The sequence below is a fragment of the Terrapene carolina genome, unplaced genomic scaffold (genome assembly GCF_002925995.2).
Source record: "Terrapene carolina triunguis isolate 2854851 unplaced genomic scaffold, T_m_triunguis-2.0 Scaffold34021, whole genome shotgun sequence".
Classification (NCBI taxonomy): Eukaryota; Metazoa; Chordata; order Testudines; family Emydidae; genus Terrapene; species Terrapene triunguis.
The window spans coordinates 309,461-327,629 of NW_020698372.1; positions in this window are offsets into that span (position 1 = coordinate 309,461).

Genomic DNA, 18,169 nt, shown 5'->3' on the forward strand with positions numbered 1-18,169 from the left:
TCGTATATGGTCACAGTTCTTTACACTCAAACTAATAGACTCCAGGGGCTGAAATTTAAAACTGCTGCCCCTACCACATTCTTTACATCTGTTGCCACTGTTTACTTTCCCAGGCAGTGGATCATGCTCAGGTGAGAATTTAATTGTCCCTTTGCCCCACCCCCAAGTCATCAAAGGATAGAACTGTTGGGGCAGAGGATACTAACTATGAACTGTTCTGTGCTCCCTGGAGTCTTGATGGGTGGATGAAAACAACATACAGATACTAGAAAATATCCCGTATCCTGATAGACTATAAGAACAATATAATAAGAGGCCATATGATGCCCTTGGGAGTCTCTCGGAAGGCTAGAAAATAGAAATTCACCTGAAATGAATTAAAATAGGAATAATTTTGGCCTACAATACACCAAAATATTCTAGGCTGAGTTTTGCCCTCAGTTATACTGGCACAATTTAATTGACTGTGTTTGAGATGTGCCAGTATAATTGAGAGCAAAATTTGGCCCTCTGATTTATATATTTTTTTAAAAATCCTAATTATGAATCACCTTATCATAAGCTGATAAAGCCTCAGCTGGAGTATTGTGTCCAGTTCTGGTTGCAGCATTTCAGGAAAAATGTGGAGAATTTGGAGAAAGTCCAGAGCCTGGACACGAGTCAGACAGCATTGTGTATAGACTGAAGGGGTTGGGGGTTGGGGGTTGGGCTTGAGCCTGAGCCTGGGTTTACATTGCAGTGTAGACATACAATTAGACATTTCAAAGTCAACTATGGAACTTCCTACCCAGGATTGGGTCCAACGTTAGGAGGAAGCATGGTCCAGACAAAATGAGCACAAGTTTGGGAATCCAAAGCTCTAATTCTGGCTCTGTCACCAGCTCACTGTGCTACCTTGAGTAAGTTATTTCACTTCGCTGCCTCAGTTTCACCATCTGTAAAATAATACCTACCTATTTTATAGAGGGCTGTGAGAACTGATCACTTAAAGTTCATAAAGTTCATTTCTGAGGTAAACAGGATGAAGTTTAACAAAGACAAATGCAAAGTGCTCCACTTAGGAAGGAACAATCAGTTTCACACATACAGAATGGGAAGAGACTGCCTAAGAAGGAGTACGGCAGAAAGGGATCTAGGGGTTATAGTGGACCACAAGCTAAATATGAGTCAACAGTGTGATGCTGTTGCAAAAAAAGCAAACATGATTCTGGGATGCATTAACAGGTGTATTGTGAGCAAGACACGAGAAGTCATTCTTCTGCTCTACTCTGCGCTGATTAGGCCTCAATTAGAGTATTGTGTCCAGTTCTGGGCACCGCATTTCAAGAAAGATGTGAAGAAATTGGAGAGGGTCCAGAGAAGAGCAACAAGAATGATTAAAGGTCTTGAGAACACTACCGATGAAGGAAGGCTGAAAGAATTGGGTTTGTTTAGTTTGGAAAAGAGAAGATTGAGAGGGGACATGATAGCAGTTTTCAGGTATCTAAAAGGGTGTCATAAGGGGGGAGAAAACTTGTTCACCTTAGCCTCTAAGGATAGAACAAGAAGCAATGGGCTTAAACTGCAGCAAGGGAGGTCTAGGTTGGACATTAGGAAAAAGTTCCTAACTGTCAGGGTGGTTAAACACTGGAATAAATTGCCTAGGGAGGTTGTGGAATCTCCATCTCTGGAGCTATTTAAGAGTAGGTTAGATAAATGTCTATCTGGGATGGTGTAGACAGTATTTGGTCCTGCCATGAGAGCAGGGGACTGGACTCTATGACCTCTCGAGGTCCCTTCCAGTCCTAGAATCTATGAATAAAGTACTTTGTAAATGTTAATCTAATCTGTGCTAAATAGTAGTGTTTTTGCTCTATAAAAATTGTGATACTTCCAAAATTAACACGACTTTCACAGAAATAATGGGAATGAATGCAAATTGGGTGTTAATCCAGATGTAGCCACTTTTAATTGAATTTTGTAAAAAAAATAATAATGTTTTTTTACACAAAATATGTGACAGAACAGAAATCAGTAACCTGGGAGGATTCTCTTCTCAAGTGAGTTTTTTTCTTTTTAAAACTGCTTTCAGTTTCTTGGCCAGATTTGGCTCTGATACTGAGCTGTCCTCAATGCCAGAAGAGGTGAAGGAGGTAAACGAGGGTGCTTTCAGCCTATGCCAGCTATCACCAATTCCCAGAGCACAGTCATGCTGATGCCAAGTGTTGCGTGTTTGACTTTAATAACGATTCGAGATTGTCAAATAACATACTGAAATGGAACGATGATCTTTGATTAAATAAATCAGAGATTAGTGCAGTGCTCTACAGAAAGAATAGATACATTGCCACACTTGGTGTAAGGTAAAGAGCTGGCTTCTGTATCTCTCTTCTCTTTACCTGGTGGGATGCCGGCAGTTTGCTCTCCCCCACCTAATTCCCAAAACATTTGTCTCTTTTTATAGGGTATGAGATAAAGAAACCCCTTTTCGGAGGAAAAAATACTTTTCCATGATTAATTTCACTGTGTCCTCTTTTGGTATTTTCAATTTATAGAATTTATTTTATGGTCTCTCTCTAGGTTACTTGATCGGTAAGCTAATGTGAATTCTAATCTGGTTATTTTTACTGTTTCATCCCTCACAGAACCCATCTGTACTAACCCAGTCCATTACAGAAAACATCTGCCCTAACAAGTATTCCTTATCGGTCATCCAGTTTTGTTTATAGTTCTGTAGCCACTTCTAGTAGTTTGATGGGGGCGTGATTTCCCTAGACACCTCTCTTCCCAGACTTAGAAGTACTAGCCATAATGAAGTACAGTCTGATATCTGATCACCTGAAGATCCTGAATTCAGGTCACTCACAGATTAATAACCAACATTCTCTTGCTTTAGGATTAAAACATATTTTGCTAATACTGTAAAGATTTTGGAAGAATAGTTTAATATGTGAAAAAAAATTAACATACAACAGAAGGAGGACTAAAAAGTTTACTGTTTACTAACAGGTACTACACAGGGCTTTTCCTTGGCCATTCCTACATGACCCCTCCATGGGAGTGGGGAGAGGCTGTATGAGGTTGTCATAGAGACAGCTCCACCGGGGGGTTTCCCTTATGTCAGGTTTATATGCCTCTTAAGGCTTTAGGTTCAGAAAACTGGAGATTCATGTAACAGATGTAATGTCCTAGTGTGCATATTCAGTCAGTGTGCATAAATAAATAATTGCTTCACCCCTACCATAAAAGTCTATCGCTTCTCCTCTCTTGGTTTCTCTCCGTCTCCCCTACCTCTTTTTCTGCCTCACCATATAGCTCTTTGGAATTTACGCCTCCCCCTCTCTGGCTTCCTCAATCTTCCTTCTCTTCCTGCCCCAGCTAAAAGAGTGGCTTAAAGGGGCTGCAGTGCAGTGAAGCGAAGCATCAGACCCAATGATGCACTACCATTACTTTCAGCTTTTTGTTTAGTTTACAATGTAAAATGCTTTTAACCTAGTTAGTGAGCAGCTAAAGATTGTAGACAGATGACGAATGATATGCAAGGCCTGTATACATTGCAGCAAGATGGTTTTAAACCATAAGGCCCTGACAATGCCTTTATATGTTGTTGGAATAATTTAAAGGCATATTTAAAGCATCAAAGGGATCCAGCCAAGTGTAATTGTTTAATGAAATAAATTTTTTCATCACTCAGTAATTTGCAGAAGTGTTTTCAGAGCTTGAAAATATATTATTATTCTCTAATGATCTTATATTTTTCCATGTGGCAAGCTTTCTTTTAATTCCTTACATTTTTAATGGACTCTGAAATTAACATGTGGTAGTTTGCACACCTGTATTAACCATGCTGTCATCACAGCTTTGGGAACAGGGTTTGTTAACCTACTACTTTTCTACTGGTTCTGTTGTAGCTAGATATAAACCATCATAATTAACAATGGCCATAGTCCAACCTGGGTTGCACTAGGAGGTGTGGAGTGTGCCGGGGCATAAGTCATTTTGCCATCATATGGGAAGGGAGCTAAAAGCAGTTGAGAGTGGGTGGATGGTGGTAATACCCAATGGGTTTCGTGTGACTGCTTCGAACAGAAGCAGCATGTATCTCCTGTTCAGCACCTGCTGCACACCACAACTTGTGCAAGTGAAGCCAGAGCCATGTTGTGACCTTCTGCTCAGGACACCCACAACTGTAAGTCTCTGTGTTAACCCCTCTGACTTAGCAAGAGTGAGCTTTACTGGAGATTCAACAGTGTGTCAGCTCCCTGCCACCCCAGTCTGTCTACCTCACCAGCAAACTCCTCGAGACTGCCAGTCTGAACCTTGTCTTGCAACTTACGATCAGTTCCCCAGAAACATCTTTCTGCAGTGTCCAGTCACTCCCACTGGAACACTCACAGAAATTAGGTTCTCTCTTAAGAGGCAGAAAACTTATCTGAAGCCTCACACTTCATTTTAATACACAGCACTGAGATGGTTTTGTAATAAAACAAAAATAAGTTTATTGATAAAGAACACAGATTTAAGTGATACTAAGCAAGAGAAAAAGACACAGGAATGGATACGAACAAAACACGATTGCTAGTGTCTAAGTCTCCATAGATTACAAACTTGGTGTCAGGCAACTACTCACCTACAGTCAGTTTCCCAGAGGATTCAGTCCACATGGTTGAAGGATCCAAGATTTCACAGATTCCAAGAGCTCTGGTCTCCTTTGTCCGTTAAGTGGTGGATAACTAAAAATGGCTTTTTTCTCCTTAGTATAACACAAAGTCCATTGTCTCTACCTCAAAAGCCAAGAAAGTGTCCTGGGGTGCATACAGTATCCCCTGGGGTGTTTATTAAGTTGTCTCCTCCACTGCTCGTTAGCTTGATGGCTTTGTTTACCTTATATGTAAATGTACTTTCATTGTCTTCTGCCTGTAATCAAGCCACTGAGTTAAATCTGTATTCCTTTGTCTAGGCTTTGTCAGGCATGATGTATGTACTACCTCCCAAAATACATTTTAAGAACATTTTTCCAGCACACGTATCTAACCCTTTGTATACAACCCATACCTATACCATGCAGGGATTTTCGGGGCCAGCATGTCACCAGTTTACATGTGACACCTTACATGACACCTTTTAGATACATAATGTGACAACGGTGTGTTGGCGGTAGTGAGTGTGTCAGGCGTGACACGAGTTACAGGATGGTGGGCCCTCTGCCAGCTGGCAATGAGGGGGCTTCCAGGGTCACACAGGCCTCCAAGACTGTGCTGTGGTACAGATAGTGCTGCCAAACCTTTAGCCACAGGCAGCACCACCCCACCAGAGACAGATCAAAATGCTAGTACTGTAATTACATTACAGTAGTACTGAGAGATTACAAATGAGATCAGGTTCCCATAATGCTAGGTACTGTGAAACTACATACTAAGACAGTCTTTGGCCTGAAGAGCTTACAATCCAAACAGACAAAGGGTAGGAGAAGCATGAGAAAGGGGAACTGAGGCACAGATGGACTACGTGATTTGCTCAAGGTCACAGAGTTTGACAGGGCTGGGATTTGAATCCAGTAATTATGTTCATAGCACACACAAACAGAAGTTAGATAGAACATACATATTCTTACTGGAAGGCTGCAACATAACACTACTTTGTTTCTTAGAATCCAGAACAATAACACACACCAACCCAAAAACAGAGAAAAAAAACAAGCTGCTCCCTAAAGCAGTGAGACACAGTTCACCCCACCTTGCTTTAAACTGGCTCCATTCAGACTGTCTTTCTGACTCAGATGACCCAGATTGTGGAGGACAAGATGCTCTGTCATTCCTCCTGAGGAGTCAGGATGGTGGTTCTTCGAGTGCTTGCTCATGTCCATTCAGCTTAGGTGTGTGTACTCGCCACATGCACCGGTGCTGGAAGTTTTCCCTTCAGCAGTATCCATAGGGGACCGGCTCCAGTGTCCCCTGGAGTGGCGCACACATGTCACGGTATATAGTGTGCCACCGGTTCCCGCCACCCTCCGTTCCTTCTTGCCACCAGTGGCGGTGCTGGAACTGTTGCTGCTTCAGCTAGTGCTGTTGCTGCTCATTCGTACGAACTAGTTCTCTCTTGTATTATAGTGTCTATAGTTTTCTGTTAGTGTTTATAAATCCCTTAGCTATAGTTAGAGACTTCATAGGTCCCGAATGGGACTTTGCCTCAGGACAGGGGATGCCCTGGTCCCCAGACTTTATGCCCTGTGATCGCTGCAAGAGGCCCATGCTGAGTAGTGATCCACACAGCAGTTCTCTGCATTGCTTGGGTGAAGGACATGTTAGTGAGAAGTGCAAAATTTGCAAGTCCTTCAAGCCAAGGACTAAGAAGGAGCGCGATATTCGTTTAAGAACTCTCCTTATGGAGTTGGCTCTCACCTTGGCCCCAGAGCAATGCTCTGACTCGGCACCGTGTACCATGGCCTTGGTATGCAGCGCCCCACTGGGACCGTTTTCTGGCAGGTACTGGTCCCCATCTGTGGCTCCGACCAAGAAGCCTAAGAAGGTGGGGCGAGGCCGGTCTCCAACCTCCTGCAAGGGAAAGGATAAGGCTGGGTGTGAGCAAGGTCTCGTGCCAGGCAACTCTTCACCCACGTCAGGACCTTGGGCCCAAGATCCGGTGGAGCAGTGTAGTCCAACCTGCTCGCCGCCAGCTACCCCGGATAGCGGCAGAGGCCTCCGGCAGCTCCTGGTGCTGTACACGCCAGAGGCCTTGCAGGCAGCACAGGAGATCATGTCCCTCCTGGTGCCACCCACACCGGCTCCTGTGGTTCCCTGGTCATGGGGCAAACCTGCATTCAGACTGCTGCGATCCCCAGCTCAGCGGCACCATTCCCCATCGCGGGGAATGTCCCACCAGTGCTCACCCTCCCGTAGCTGCCACGCATCTGATCATGAAAGGCAGACATAGCGCAGCCCCATTCGGTCCCTGGACCTTGGGCATGGACAGAGAGGCTCGAGGCGCAGCTTGCCCACTACTGGGCACAGATCTTTGGAGGCACTCTTCCCTCGGCAGGAGTACCGGTTCCGGCACCCGGTATCTCTGAAACAGTGGTACTACTCCAGGGACCTGTCGAGGGATCGATGTTGCCTTTCCTCAGACCATCGCTGATCCCCTAAGAGGGCATCACCACATGCGGGCACTTCCCAACACCAGGCCCGTTCCAACTCCCGGTGCTGTGCCTCATCCCAGTCCTACGCCTCTCGCTTGACAAGTGGATCGCCGGCTCCAAGCCATCGCAGATCCGTCAAGTGCCACCAGTCCCTGAGAAACCCACTCCAGATCGGACTCCAGGCGGAATGACCGGCACCGGTCGGGACGGAGCCACTGCGCCGCTCCGTCCTGGTTATTGGGCAGCAACCGCTCAGGATCCAGCCCTGGTTTGGAGCAAGGTTCCCTGACAGCGGGATGAGCTCTGGTACGAGCGGTACTGGCTACATTGTCGGCACTGATACCGGCCCCGTAGCCTCAGGCCATGGTACCCATGGAACTCATGGGGGTTCACCCAGACCTCCCAGGCCACCCACTCGGTGTCTGGAGCCTCAGAGAGACCAGCTGCCTCTCCCTTCCGCCCTCCTCCGGTGCAAGAAGCCTCAGGCGCAGGGACCCCGCAGATCCAAGAGGGAGTAGAGGACCAAGCCACTGGGCCACCAATGCTAGTGGAGGACCCTATGGCACCAGCATCTTTCTCGTTGTCACCTGATGAGGCTATAATGGGGCCCCCTCCCCCGATTCCTCTGGATGATGCTAAAGTTCACCAGGAACTACTGAAGAGGCTCGCTGCCAACCTGGGCCTTCAGGCGGAGAAGCTAGAGGAGCCTTTGGACTCTTTCTTCGATGTCCTCTGCTCCACAACACCAGCCAGGGTGGCTCTGCCCCTTCATGATGGGTCTCTAAGATCACTAAAGCCCTGTGGCAAACTCCCTCCTCCATGCCACCCATCTCCAAGAGGGCTGAACGCAAGTACTTTGTGCCATCCAAAGGCCATGAGTACCTGTACACCCACCCTTCTCCCAACTCCCTAGTGGTAGAGATGGTTAACCACAGGGAGCTACAAGGTCAACCCTGGGCTACCCCTAAGAATAAAGACTCCAAGAGACTAGACTTGTTTGGGCATAAGGTTTATTCATCCTGTAGTCTCCAGTTGAGGGTGGCCAATCATCAATCCCTCCTGGAATGCTATGATTTTAACATGTGGCAGGTCATGGCCAAGTTCAAGGGCTCTCTTCCTGAGGCTTCCAGGAAAGAGTTCCGGGCTATTATGAAGGAGGGCATGACTGCGGCCAGGGCAACGCTCCAGGCGGCGTCAGATGCAGCAGACACCGCCACCTGAATCATGGCCTCAGCAGTCACCATGCACCGGGCATCCTGGCTGCTTGTCTCTGGCTTATCCACGGAGGCTCAGCAGTTGATGCAAGACCTTCCCTTCAATGGGCAAGCCCTGTTTGTGGGACAGACGGACAATAAGCTCCATGGCCTAAAGGACTCCCGAATGACCCTTAAAATGCTGGGCCTGTATGTTCTCGGCCTGCCCGCAAGCGGTTTAAGCCGCAGCAACCTCAGGGCCAGGGGAGCCACCCTCGCCAAGAGCCTCCCCGTAAGAAATCCAGAGGCTACAAGAGGAGTCCTACCCAACAGCCCTCGCAGGCCTCTCAGTCGAGCTCGACCCTCTATAAGCAGGCAAGCAAGTGCTCATTTTGAGGGTACGCCCGAGGGCAACCTACTGGATTGTTCCCCGGATCCTCCTTCCCCTATTTTTTGCCAACCGCCTTTCTTCTTTCCTCCCTGTATGAGCATCTATAACATCAGACTGATGGGTCCTCAGTACAGTGGTGCGGGGTTACACTCTTTCTACCCCTCCTTCCCACTCCCCCACCCCGTCCCTCTTCATGGACTCTTCTCACAAGAGTCTCCTCACGCAGGAGGTAGAAGGGTTACTGCAGCTAGGTGCGGTGGAGGTCGTTCCTCCGGAGTACAGGAACAAGGGGTTCTAGTCCTGCTACGTTTTAACTCCAAAAGCCAAGGGCGGTCTGTGCCCTATCCTGGACCTGCGAGACCTGAACCGCTTCCTAGCAAAGCTGAAGTACTTTCACATCACCATCTGTGAGGGACACAGATGCTTCCTCCATTTTACGGTAGGTCTCAACCACTGTCAGATTGTGGTCCTCCCATTTGGCCTAGTGACAGCACCACGGGTATTTACCAAGTGTATATTGCTGGTGGCTGCTTACCTCAGATGTTGGGGTATCCAGATTTACCCATACCTTGATGACTGGCTAGTCAAGGGCAGCTCCAGGTCCCAGGTCCAAAGGCATGTCGTGATGCTGTTGGCCACCTGCCATCACCTCAGCCTGTTGATAAACGACAAAAAATCCACATTCGTTCTGGTGCAGAGGATAGAGTTCATCGGAGCGGTGCTTGACTCAACCTGTGCCAGGGCGTTCCTGCCGCTGGAGAGATTCAAGGCACTGACAGACCTCATCGTGGATATCTCCGCATTGCCCCAACCATGGCCAGGGTTTGCTTGCGCCTCCTAGGTCACTGGCAGCGTGTACATATGTGGTGCATCACGCCAGGCTCCAGATGCGACCTCTGCAGCAATGGCTGGCGACAGAGCCGGCCCTAGGTTTTTTACCGCCCCAAGCAAAAAATTTTTTGCCTGCCCCCCACTCCCGCCCCGGGCTTTCCCCTCGCCCCGCCCCCCCTGCCGCCCCAACCCTGGGCTCTCCCCCCCCACTCCCCCCGCACCCCCTGCTGCCCCAACCCTGGGCTCTTCCCCCCCCGCCCCCCACCCCACCCGCACTGCCTGCCGCCCCAACGCTGGGCTTTCCCCCACCAGCTCTGACTCCGCCCGCTCCCCCCTCGCCTCCAGCCGGTCCAGCGCTGGCAGGGTCGGGGTAAGCAGCTGGGCTCCCGGGCCACGCCTCAGCCCAGGGTCCCTCCAGCCGGGGCTCCCGCCTCCAGGACCAGCCGGGACCGGGGAGGACAGAGCCGGGGGACCGCCCCGGCAGGGGGCTGAGGAGCCGGGGCAGGGCAGCCCCAGAGGGAGCGGAGCCCCGGAGAGTGGGACGCGGGCCCCTCACGGCAGCGCCCCGCCCTCTATGGCCCTGCTGCTGCTGCTGCTGCTTCTGGCCATCCTGCCGCAGTCCCTGGGCGGCTCTGGCCACTTCGCCCAGCCCCGGCTGCGGCTCTGGGGGGTGGCCGCCCTGTGGCACCTGCAGGCGGCTCCGTGTGCCCCGAGGGGCTGCCCCCAACCCGAGTGTCCCACGCTCGGAGGCCGTCCGGCCATAAGGTGCAGGCACTGCTCCCCGACGCGAACCGCAGCGGTCCCAGGGCGCCCCCGGTGCAGGACGGTTTGCTGCTGCCAGGGCTGGCTCTAGGCTTTTGCTGCCCAAGCACCAAAAAAAAAAAGAGGCTGGCTGGAATGCCGCCCCTGAAAATGTGCCGCCCCAAGCACCTGCTTGGTTTGCTGGTGCCTGGAGCCGGCCCTGGCTGGCGACGGTCTACTCCCAGTCCAAGGACCACCTGGAAAAGGTTGCTACCTTCCCCGCGTTGATACTTACCTCGCTGCAATGGTGGACCGACCCTGACAAAGTCCTGGAAGGAGTTCCCTTCATCAGCACTCCTCACTCAGTTGTGTTGGTTTCGGACGCCTCGGACCTCGGCTAATGGGTGCACCTCAGCACCCTCCAGTTCCAAGGTATGTGGTCCCCAGAGGAAACGACGCTACATATAAATGACAAAGCGCTCAGGGCGGTGCGCAGGGCATGCATGGTCTTCCTACTTCACCTGTCGAGAAAAGTGGTCAGAGTCCTGATGGACAACATAGCCTCAATGTTCTACATCAACAGACAAGGGGGAGCGGGATCCTTGGCCCTCTGCCAAGAGGCAGTCCAGCTCTGGGACTTTTGCATTGACTATGGAATCCACCTAGAAGCGTATCACCTTCCGGGTAACAAGAACACCTAAGCAGGGACTTCTCTCATCACAAGTCGGTGCTCCACCCAGAGGTAGCCAGCATGATCTTCCAGAGATGGGGAACTCCTCAAGTGGATTTGTTTTCCACCAGGCAGAACAGGAGGTGCCACAGGTTTTGCTCCAGATGGGATTTGGGCAAGGGCTCCCTCTCAGACGCCTTCCTCCTGCCATGGGCGGGAAGCCTGATGTACACATTCCCTCCGATTCCGCTCATCAGCAAGGTCCTAGCAAAAATCAAGAGAGACAAGGCTCAGGTTATCATGATTGCCCTGGCATGGCATTGCCAGCACTGGTTCGGGACGCTATCGAGCCTGGCAGCGATCCCTCCATGGCCCCTGCCGAACCGATCAGACCTGCTGTCACAGAATCACAGTTGACTCTTGCACCCAACCTCATGTCCCTCCACCTCACGGCGTAGATGTGGCATGGCTGAATCCTGAGGAATGGGCCTGTTCGAAAGGGGTCCAGAGGATCCTCCTCGAGCGTAGAAAGCCATCGACTAGACAGACTTACCTGGCAAAGTGGTCGAGGTTCTCCCGCTGGGTGGCTGAACAAGGCATCTCCCCTTCTCATTCTTCGGTGCAGTCGATATTGGACTACCTGCTTCATTTGAGGAACTGGGCCTGACACACTCCTCTATCAGGGTGCGTCTGGCGGCCATTTCCACCTTTCATCCACCCATCCAGGGGCAGACGGTGTACTCCCATGACATGACAGTCAGGTTCAGGTCTCGAGAGACTTTTTCCTCAAGTTTGGTCCCCGGTCCCTCAGTGGGATCTCAACTTGGTTCTGTCCATGCTCAGAGTCCTGCCCTTTGAGCCTTTGGCCTTGTGCTCCCTGTCTCACCTATCGTGGAAGGTCGCTTTCCTGGTGGCGGTGACGTCAGTGAGGCGAGTCTCCGAGCAGCGTGCCCTGACCTCAGAACCACCATACACGGTCTTCTATAAGGACAAGGTCCAGCTCCGGCCCCACCCAGCCTTCCTTCCCAAGGTGGTGTCTACTTTTCACATGAGCGAGGACATCTTCCTTCCAGTCTTCTGCCCTAAGCCCCACGAAACTAGTGAAGAGAGGCACCTCCACGCTTTGGACCTAAGAAGGGCCCTGGCTTTCTATCTAGGTTGGACAAAGCCTTTCTGTAAGTCGACTCAGCTTTTCATCTCTACAGCTGATAGGATGAAGTGCCTCCTGGTGTCAACACAGAGGATTTCTAACTGGATCACCTCTTGCATTCGGACCTGCTACAAGTTGGCGGGAGTCCCTCCGCCGCTGATCATCATCGCCCACTCGACCAGAGTGCAGGCATCTTTGGCGGCCTTCCTGGACATCTGTCGAGCCACGACGTGGTCCTCGGTGCACATGTTTCATGGCCCACTATGCCAGCACTCAGCAGGTCAGGGCAGCGCTGGGTTCGGCAGACCGGGGGGAACCAGTGGCGCCCTATATACTGTGGCATGTGTGCGCCACTCCAGGGGACGCCAGAGGTGGTCCCCTCTGGATACTGCTGAGGGGAAAAACTTCCGGCACCAGTGCATGTGGTGAGCACACACACATAAGTTGAATGGACATGAGCAACACATCTCGAAGAACACTAATTACAGAAAAGGTAACTGTCTTTTTTCATTTTATCACAGCATTGGCTGGGGCACACTGCATGCTTCCTCTCCCCCACCCCCTCAATATGCCAGATCTCCTGTTACTAGGAAACCTCCACCCATAAATATATCAAAAACATTCACACAGACACCAGGTCTAGACACATAACCCATTCCTTTCCCTTCCTGGTCCTCCTAGCATCCCCAGGCTGGCCTGAAATAGGAATCTGGGGCAGGTGAAAGGGTGCAGCATATCATACTCAATCTTGGGCTTTGCTGCCAGGGAGGCCATTTCAGATGGCTTTGTGGAGCCTTTGTGATGCCACAGTTAAAATTGTACCAAATTACCTAACAAGGCTAGATTGCAATCCTGCCTGCCGCTGCTTGGGGTGGGAGAAGGGCCTCTCTATGCTTATTTCCGCTACCCCACCCAAATTCATCCCTAGAGCAACATGCAGGATTTTGTCCAATTATGGGTTTGTTTGTTTTTAATTTACTGCAACGTTTCATTTTTTATTAATCTTTACTCGGAATGCAAATAAAATTTTATATACTTTGATGCAAATGCCCAGGTAAATCACATTCAGTCCAAATGTAGTTAGCTAATGATGGTGTTATCTTTCTTTAATTAGATTACCCTTCCCTTACTCATGGAAGGGATCCCATTGAAGTCAATTGCCGCCTTCAGTCCTATTCTATAGAACTTTTTCATAATGTTGAACTTCATATAGTGCAGAAAAACATAAGAACATAAGAATGGTCAGACCAAAGGTCCATCTAGCCCAGTATCCTGTCTTCCGACAGTGGCCAATGTCGGGTGCCCCAGAGAGAATGAACAGAACAGGTAATCATCAAGTGATCCATCCTCTGTCGCCCATTCCTAGCTTCTGGCAAACAGAGGCTCGGGACACCATCCCTTCCCATTCTGGCTAAAAGCCATTGATGGACCTATCCTCCATGAACTTATCTAGTTCTTTTTTGAACCCTGTTATAGCCTTGGCCTTCACAACATCCTCTAGCAAGTAGTTCCACAGGTTGTGTGAAAAAAATGCTTCCTTTTGTTTGTTTTAAACCTGCTGCCTATTAATTTCATTTGATGAACCCTGGTTCTTGTGTTATAAGAAGAAGTAAATAACACTTCCTTATTTACTTTCTCCACACCGGTCATGATTTTATAGAACTCTATCATGTCCCTTAGTCATCTCTTTTGCAAGCTGAAAAGTCACGTCTTATTAATCTTTCCTCATATTGTTCCATACCCCTAATCATTTTTGTTGCCCTTTCTGAACCATTTCCAATTCCAATATATCTTTTTTGAGATGGGGCGCCCAGATCTGCACACAGTATTCAAGATGTGGGCGTACCATGGATTTATATAAAGGCAATATGATATTTTCTGTCTTATTATCTATCCCTTTCTTAATGATTCCCAACATTCTGTTTTTTTGACAGCCGCTGCACATTGAGTGGATGTTTTCAGAGAACTATCCACAAAGACTCCAAGATCTTTCTTGAGTGGTAACAACTAATTTAGACCCCATCATTTTATAGGTATAGTTGGGATTATGTTTTCCAATGTGCATTACTTTGCATTTATCAACACTGAATTTCATCTGCCATTTTGTTGCCCATTCACCCAGTTTTGAGAGATCCTTTTGTAGCTCTTCACGGTCTGCCTTGATACAAAACTACTCAAGATAGTTAAGTCCATCTGCAAATTTTGCCACCTCACTGTTTACCCCTTTTTTCAGATCATTTATGAATATGTTGAATAGGACAGGTCCCAGTACAGACCCCTGAGGGACACCACTATTTACCTCTCTCCATTCTGAAAACTGGCCATTTATTCCTACCCTTTGTTTGCTATCTTTTAAACAGTTACCAGTCCATGAGAGGACCTTCCCTCTTATCCCATGGCAGCTTACTTTGCTTAAGAGTCTTTGGTGAGAGACCTTGTCATAGGCTTTCTGAAAATCTAAGTACACTATATCCACTGGATGCCCCTTGTCCACATGCTTGTTGACCCCCCTCAAAGAATTCTAGTAGATTGGTGAGGCATGATTTTCCCTTTACAAAAACCATGTTGACTCTTCTTCAACAAATTATGTTCATCTATGTGTCTGACAATTTTGTTCTTTACTATAGTTTCAACCAGTTTGACTGGTACTGAAATCAGGCTTACCAGCCTTTATTTGCTGGGATCACCTCTGGAGCCCTTTTTAAAAATAGGCATCACATTAGCTGTCCTCCTGTCATTTGCTACAGATGCTGATTTAAATGATAGGTTACAAACTACAGTTAGTAGTTCTACAATTACACATTTGAGTTCCTTCTAGCGATGCTAACTTTCTAATCGCACAAAACTGAACATCACTTCCCCACCCCTTCTGCGAGGCCTCACCCCTGCCCCACCCCTTCTCAGAGGCCCCACCCCCACTCACTCTATCCCCTCTCCCACCATCGCTCGCTCTTCCACAGTCTCACTCACTTTCACTGGGCTGGGGCAGGGGGTTGGGGTGTGGGAGGGGGTGAGGGCTCCAGCTGGGGGTGCAGGCTCTGAGGTGGGGCTGGGGATGAGGAGGTTGGGATGCAGGAGGGGGCTCAGGGATGGGGCTGGGGATTGGGGTGCAGGAGGAGGTGCGGGGTGCAGGGCTGAGGCAGAGGGTTGAGGTGCAGGAGGGAGCTCAGGGCTGGGGCACAGGGTTTGGGTGCAAGCTCTGGGAGGGAGTTAGGGGAGGGAGGAGGCTCTGTCCTGGGGCTGGGGGTTGGGGTGAAGGAGGGGGATCGGGGCACGAGCTCAAGCCAGGTGGCACTTACCTCTGGCATTTTCGTGTTGGCGGCGCAGCAGGGCTAAGGCAGGCTCCTTGCCTGTCCTGGCACCACGCAGCTCCCGGAAGCAGCCGGTGTATCCCTGCGGCCCCTAGGTGGAGAGGCCGGGGGCTCTAAACACTGCCCGTGCCCGCAAGCACTGTCGCCACAGCTCCCATTGGCCGCGGTTCCCGGCCAATGGTTGCTGTAGAGCCAGCGCTGGGGGCAGGGCAGCACGCAGAGCTTCCCTGATCATCCCTCTTAGGGGCCGCAGGGACATGCCATCTGCTTCCAGGAGCTGCGCGGAGCCAGGGTAGGCAGGGAGCCTGCCTTAGCCCCGCTGCACTGCCGATCGGACTTTTAACAGCCCAGTCAGTGGGAGTTCCGGGAGTTCCGGTCGAAAACTGGACGCCTGCCAACCTACTTCCTTTAGAACTCTTGGGTGAGTACCATATGGTCCTGGTGACTTATTACTGTTTAGTTTATCAGTTTGTTCTAAAACGTCCTCTAATGACATAGCAATCTGCGACAGTTCCTCAGATTTGTCACCTAAAAAGATATACAGTCTTAACTTTGTTCTTTTGTGTTTATGATTCATCTGTACATCAGTCTTTTCAAGGTCTATCTTCTGATTAAAGAAAAACATTGTTAGTAGGGTTGTCAATTAATCTCAGTTAACTCAAGCGATTAACTCAAAACAAATTAGCTTGATTAAAAAATTAATCGTGATTAATCACAAGTTGAATCGCACTCTTAAACAATAATAGAATACCAGTTGAAATTTATTATAAATATTTTTGATGTTTTTCTACATTTTTAAATATATATATTTAAATTACAACACAGAACTGAGTGCCAGCTAGTTCTTATGTAATGGGACAGGGTAACTAAGAGGGCTTCTGTACCATTTATAATTGCATATTCTGCTGTCATGAAATCCTCCTTATTCTACTTCTTTTCAAAGGTCCAAACACTGGCCCTATGCAAAGCTAAAGTAATGGGCTTTTTATAGAGATGTTCTGCGATGCTTGATGGGATAGAATCCTGTTCCCACATCCCATGTTAGTTTTGGCAGGATTTACATAGCTGCAGAACTCCTGGCTAAACCGTTGATTCCTTCCATGCCAGCACAGATGCTGCCCCTGTGGAGTATAGCTCAATGGCTATGATGTAGTCCCTCATCTTTGGGCTCCCCACATCCTGTTCTGCTCTCCATCTCCCAACCCATCCCTATGGAGTGGAACCCCTTCCGTTTCCTTTGCCTATTAATCTGAATATGACATGAAGGTTGGCAGACAGATTTGGCCAGACTAAATGTTCTTAATCTTCTTTAGCTGCTCCGTGTATTGAAAACTCTTCCCACAATCTCCATGCGCCCCTAATGGTCTTCTAGATGGCTTTTTTGTCCTTATTGTAATTCTACTGTGTCATTTTTGAGATGAGATCACCACACCTTAATGCACTATTCAAAGTTAGGATGCACCAAGGATTTTGATAAGGGCATTATAACATTTTTATTATTATTCTTTATTTTCTTCTTAATCCACCTCAATATTGTGCACACATTTTTTTGGCTTCTGTTACACATTGAGCAGATATCTTCAATCAGCTGTCCTTAATGACTCCTAGATCTTTTTCCTGAGAGGTTACAAGTTACTAATTCAGAATTCGTCAGTGTGTATGCGTAGTTTAATTTGTTCTTTCTAATAGACATTACCTTGCAATTTTCTACATTGAATTTCATCTTGTCGTCATATTGCCCAATCACTTGTTATGATAGGTCCTTCTGCAGTGCCTCAGAATTATACACACAAGCTTCTGAGCTCTTTATCCTGTTGTTTTTCCTGTCAATATAATAAAGGAGTAATTTAAGAGAGGCAGGAGATCAACCCATTATCCCAATGGAAAAATCCTACACAATTTAATAGAGAAGAACTCAGTTGGGTTCTATATAAATTACTCTTAAAATCTATAGAAACATATTTAGTAAAGAATGACATCTGTTCTACAGGTTTTAAAAAAACATCTTATGGTGTTCTATGGCAGGAATACAATTTTCTGTTAAATTCTATAGATGGTCCAAAAAACCACTTAGAAAGTTCATAATTTTCTTTTAAATTCTGTAGGACTTTCCCCAGGGATATAGTCACAATCAATCAATGGTACCATATCTTATCAGTGATTTCTAATACTAAATTGCACTATGACTGAGAAAATCAGAATTTTAAGAAGGTCCTTGGTGTGCTAGGATTATTCCTGTCTAGTAGCAGACTTTGTCTATCTGTATGAGAAACAATACCAATATCCAGGCAGGTGATGGTGTCAGATGATTCACTGGTTGCTGGATTATGTCTCAGGCTCTAATCTTGCATTGAGGACAGCATGTGTGTACCTCTGGGTCTGGGAGGTCCTCATTGCCATATCAGGGGCCTAGTTGTTACTGCTGTTTTATATGTGATTTGGCTGGAGTAACTGCAATTCCTTTGTTCTCCTTTAAGTGCAGACACTTGTCACTGTATCAGCTTTCCCTAAGGTATTAATTAGTAACACAATAAATGTTCCACGAGGAACCTACGATTAAACCCATTTTTAAAGGTGTTTCTTTATTTCCTTTCCTCTTATTATTAAGAACAAAATTGTGTTTCCAATTTAAAATAAATCTGCTGTGACAGACCCAGACCAGTGGAGTACAGGAGTCTGGTAGAGGGCAAATATACTGGTCACTGGATGAGTAGTTTTCTGTTCCCTGAGTGACCAGAGCAGGTGCTGCACTAGAGTAATCAGGAACC